Consider the following 5,523-nt stretch of genomic DNA (forward strand, 5'->3'; position numbering starts at 1 on the left):
ATAAACAAGTGGGACTGTATTAAATTCAAAATCTTCCGTACAGCAAAGGGAGCAATTAGCAGAATGGAAAGGCAACCTATGGAATGGGAGAAAATATTTATAAACCATGTATCTGATAAGGGGTTAATATCCAAAATATGTACTAAAACTTATTATCAAAACAAATGAAGAAACAAACCCCTGATTTTAAAATGGACAAAGAATCTAAATAGACATTTTTCTAAAGAAGATATAAAAAATGGCCAATGGATATATTAAAAAGTACTTGACATTACCAATCATCAGGAAATGTAAATCAAAACCACAATGAGCTATCACTTCACATCTGCTAAGAAGGCTATCAGCAAGAAGACAAGAGCTAAATGTTAGTAAAGGTGTGAAAAAAGGGAACCCTTTGCACTGTTGATGAGAATGTGAATTGGCACAGCCGACATGGAAAACAGCATGGATGTTACTTAAAAAATTAAAATAGAATTACCATATGAGCCAGCAATCCAACTTCTGGGTATATAGCCTAAGGGAAATAAAATCAATATTTTGAAGAGATAATCTGAACACCCATATTCATTGCAGCAACATTCACAATAGCCAAAATATGAAAACAACCTAGGTGTCCATCAATGGATGAATGGATATAGAAAATGTGGTGTGTGTATGTGTGTGTGTATGTATTCATATATATACTTATAATATGAGACTATGTATAAGAGATATTCGTGTATATATGAATATTATCTTGTGGCCCAATATGTGATCTATCCTGGAGAATGTTTCATATATGCTTGAGAAGTTGGACCCTGAGTAGCCAAAACATCTACATACACCCTTCTCCCCAAATTTCAACCATAAAATAGTCCAACTTAATATAATGCAATAATTTCTCCTAGAATTAAAAATACACTCATATCCTTACCAAGAGGAGAACACTCCTAAGCCTGTCAGTTACTGAATTCAACTCTAAGTCTAGCATTTCAAAGTGATATTCATTATTCCTTTACTCTATCATGATCTAATCTTAATATTTGCATTCTTGAATTAAATTATAAACTTAACCAATACCAACATACCGTACATAAAATAATAGACAGGAGAGGGAAATAAAAGTGAGGGAATTTACCTAAAGTCGATAAATAAAAGTATTTAGGTGCCAAGGACAGAAGCACAAGTAAAAATTGGTAGGGGGAGTTTCCCAGGAGTTGGAAATGACATGACATGACAGGTAGTTGGGTTAATGCACAGCCCCATCCTTGCTACCAAGGTCATTTTGTCTGACCCCATTTAGGAAGCATTGGAGTAGCTTGGGAAGGAAGCTGTATGATATCTACAGAGTGGGTAATCAATTCACCTAAGTGGCATTCCATCAGGATTCTACATTCTTCTTCCCCAAATGACTTGCCCCAAAATGACATTATTTTTCACAAAGAGGTCATTCCGAAAACTTCATCCCCAAAACTCTTGCGGTCTTGTTCTAGGTACCTCACCATATAGTCAAACACCAGGCACTGCTCTTGATTCACTGTGAATTCATACCTCATGCTATCTCTTTTATAAGGCAAAATGGGCAGTAAGCTATGCTGTGTGAAGTTCAGCCTACTGAGAAAACTCTCCTTCTCTTTAGATTAGTCTTTAGGACTAGTCTTTAGGACTAATCTAAATGGATTTGTCACTAGATCTGGCTGGTAGGAAACTCCATGTGACACCGTGAAGTTGAGGAAAGGGCTGCAATGCAGCAGAAATTGATGTACTAGAAGTATGAGCAATCTTCTCAAATAATTGATTGTGCCTTCAGGACTTGCTTGGACCATTTCTCTTGTACACTGCTTTTGAGTGCACTGCTCAACCACACCCAGTTTTATGTCATCTGCCTCAGATGACACCAAGTTCGTGATGAATAGCTCAAGATAGCACTGGCACCAGATGCTTGATGGTTGACATTTATTGCTTTTTCAGTGGCTGGCCAAGAAATAGCTCTTACAAAAGCAGTAGCTGTGTGCTGAAGAGGTCATGGATGGGTACAAAACCGTCAAGGTCTCCACTGTGGTTCTCTTGTCAGGCTTCCCGCCAGCTCCATTCAGCAATCCAATCGCCACCGATAGCTCAAGTGCCATTTGGATCCACTGGGCCATTATGCCACATATGGCTGCAACTGGGAGAATATTTTCTTTCTTTGGGCCCTGCTCAAGAGTTAGAAATCTTTCGAATCACTTGGTAAATTGTTTGGAGAAGTACACCGAAATGAGGGATGCATTACTTAGAAAGTTAAAAAAAAAAGACAGTGAACATTGGACCTCTTTCTCAGTGATAGAAGTGTTCTTCATTTTGTATGAGATTTCTTGACATGACTTCGACTGCTGGACCTCTAGAAACTTCACCGAGGTGACAGATCATTGTATTCTTAGAATTTCTCTCCCTTCTTCCCACTTTTCTGTATGTGTTTTACCAAGATACCTAGGGTAACCTAGAGTAACTTGGGCATTATGTCCAATGGGATAGAAAAACAATCAGGTCTCATGCATTTATAGTGTTGTAGAGACAGAGGGATGACATAATGCTGAGGATATGGTTTATTGCTCTACTGTTTTTCTACCAGGTGAAAGCAACCTTTTCCTGATGTTCTGTAATTACTGGGACAAAGGACATTAGCGCATTCTTCTAGGTCCCGGAGGCTATATTGGTTTGATCTAGTAGGAAACTGCATCTGTAACAGCAGATACAATTGGAGGCATCACCTTGTTAAGTTTATAATAACCCAAGTGTACTGAGGACCCACGTTGTCTGCATCTTGGATCTAACAAGATTATAGTGGCAACTGTATTAATGATTTCCTTGGGTATGTAGTATTGCTTTTGACTATTTTTTGATAGATAGGAGAAATTGAACATACTTCCACATATCCCTATTTATTAATAGGTCTTAGTCTGTAGGTGAGGAATCTATTTCTGTGATTATGTCGCTGAGTATGTCTGGTCTAACACCATACTCAAGAACTGAGGAGATAACTATGGAATGGACTTGAGGGTCATAGAGCTCACTATGAACTAGATTCTGGCTAAATTCAATTTGAATTGATTCTCTTAGACACCCATACACACATACACACTCTGACCAGTAGGCAATAGCAATATTTAGTGTTCTGAAAAATTTGTGTTAGCTCTAAGTCAATGATCAATAATCCCTGAGTCATCTCCCCTGACAAAAATAAATTACCTTGGTAATGGTCATAGTTCCCTTTAGGAAAGAGTCTATACCCATGGTGGAACTGCAGTGTGGTTCATCCAAAGTACCCAGGCCTTTCCTTCTTCATGGAGTTTGGGTCTAATAATTGAGTGTGGGGCTGTCACTCTATTGTCATTACTTGAGTTGGATGTTTTTTCAGCAAACCTGGAGTCTGGTTTTTAATTTTTTGAATTATTTATTTTTAAATATATTTTAAATAAAATAGAATCTCAGCAGCTAATAATTTATTTTGCTAATGAGAACCCATGCTCAAAACACCTCAAAAGTTTTGATTATTGTGCTGGCCTTGCCACCCAAGATAGACATCACGTCTCCCTACCAATGGCAGTTAAGTGCCATCATTTGACTTCTGCTGAGCCAGGATATGTTCACTGTGATAAATAGGTGTGTGTGTGTGTGGGGGGACCATCTCAGCTATGGTGTATCACAGGCACTCCTGGCTGACTGAGAATAGCCACTCAAGTACTCTCAAAGATTTTCTTCATGAGTATTTTCTGGGCCACTTTGGGACATGGAAAGAGGGCATGATAAGCACCCTCCAATATTTTTATCTTTCATGGTCTTTGAATTTCTTTTTCAACATTACCACATTGTATCTCAGCCTCATTTAGCACTATTCTATACTGTGTCTAGGTTTTAGGCAGTCAACCAAGAAAATATTTAGAAACACTTTCAACTATATTCAAACCAGTATTTTAAAATCCAAATTTCTAAAAAATACACCCATTTTGATAAATTTGTCTGAATCTAAAATTTTGTCTTTTCCTCCTTAGGAAATCCATGTGTGCTTCCCCTATATTTGTGTAAATTAGCAAACCTTGGGGGAGGGTGGCACCTTATCTTCAGTATGTACTAATCATTAACTCTAAGGTTGTACTTTATAATTGGTCCCCCTGGAAGTTCTGGTACGTAATTCTAGTTATATGTTTGGAGCTAATGAGGAGTAAAGGGAGTAGAGCATACTGATAATTGGCTTCCTTTTACAAGGTTACTCCCTTAGATGCATCTTCACGTAAAGCAATAAAGGTCTCATTAAACATAGGAAACAGGTCCTGTTTTGGCTGGTGATGAAGGCTCAATGAAGTTTAGGGGTACAGGGTTCCTGGAGTTCTTCAGATATTCAAATATATTTCCATTCAAGTTCTTGAGGTACAACACTTTCCCCATTGATGCTCTGACTTTCACATAGAGACCTAGTAAGGCTCTGAATTCAATTGACTTTGTAATTTGGCAACACGTGGAGTTTGGTTTTCAGTTTTTTCTGCTTCTGTATGAGTTTCTTTTTCATGCATTCTTAGGAAATATTTTAATTTGCATTATGGCCTGAGAATTTAAGAATTTGGGCTTGTCATCTATTTTTGTTTAAGCAAGCTAGAGCCATACTAGAAGTTACACCACCCAGAAACCCCTTCATTCCTTCTGACTTTCCTACAGAGTTGCTTCTAATGAGCAGTGATCAGAGACAATACTTACTTTTAATTTTTTTCCTACCATTGTATGTTGTAGATATATTATTTCTACATGATAACAGAACTTTTATTGCTCTCAGTCCTAAGTGATCAGGTAGCAAATTGCCTTTCCCACCCATTTCCCCACGGTCCTGTTGCCTGCAACCACCTCTCAGCACTACTTTTCCTGGACTAGTCAAGAGTTTTGGTCTAGATAACATAAAATAATTCTGGCTAACTTAAGAAGAAAAAAAATTACTGGAATGGTATAAGATCACAGAGTCAATAGAAATCCCCAAATCAAAACACAACCAGAAACCAAGAGAAGTTGGGAGGCCAAATACCATCCAGATCATGCCACCATAATAAAGCCATAATCATTGGCACCACCACCCCTGGCTTCTTGCTGCTGTCCTCTTTGTGCCACTGTCCTCTTTGTGCCACTGACAAAGGACACCTAACTCCTCCATTACTGCAACAAAAGAGCCTCCCACCTTCTGTATCTTTGCATTATTCCCTCATTACAGTCATATAACAATGTTTTGGTCAATGATAAGCCATATATATAACAGTGGTATACCATGTAGCTTAAGTGTGTAGTAGGCTATACCATTTAGGTTTGTGTAAGTACATTTTATGTTTACACAATGATGAAACCACCTAAGGATACATTTCTCAGAATGTAACCCTGTCATTAAGCAACACATGGCTGTATTTTAAATCTTGTACTGTAGATGTGCTTCACCCAGCCTAGACCACACACTAATACCTTTGGTAGAAAATGAGGAGAGCTGTCCCTTCGGTTTCCATAGTAGGAGGTGGAGCCCAGTCTGCTACA

This window comes from Saccopteryx bilineata, chromosome 6 (assembly GCF_036850765.1).
Source record: "Saccopteryx bilineata isolate mSacBil1 chromosome 6, mSacBil1_pri_phased_curated, whole genome shotgun sequence".
Taxonomy (NCBI): Eukaryota; Metazoa; Chordata; class Mammalia; order Chiroptera; family Emballonuridae; genus Saccopteryx; species Saccopteryx bilineata.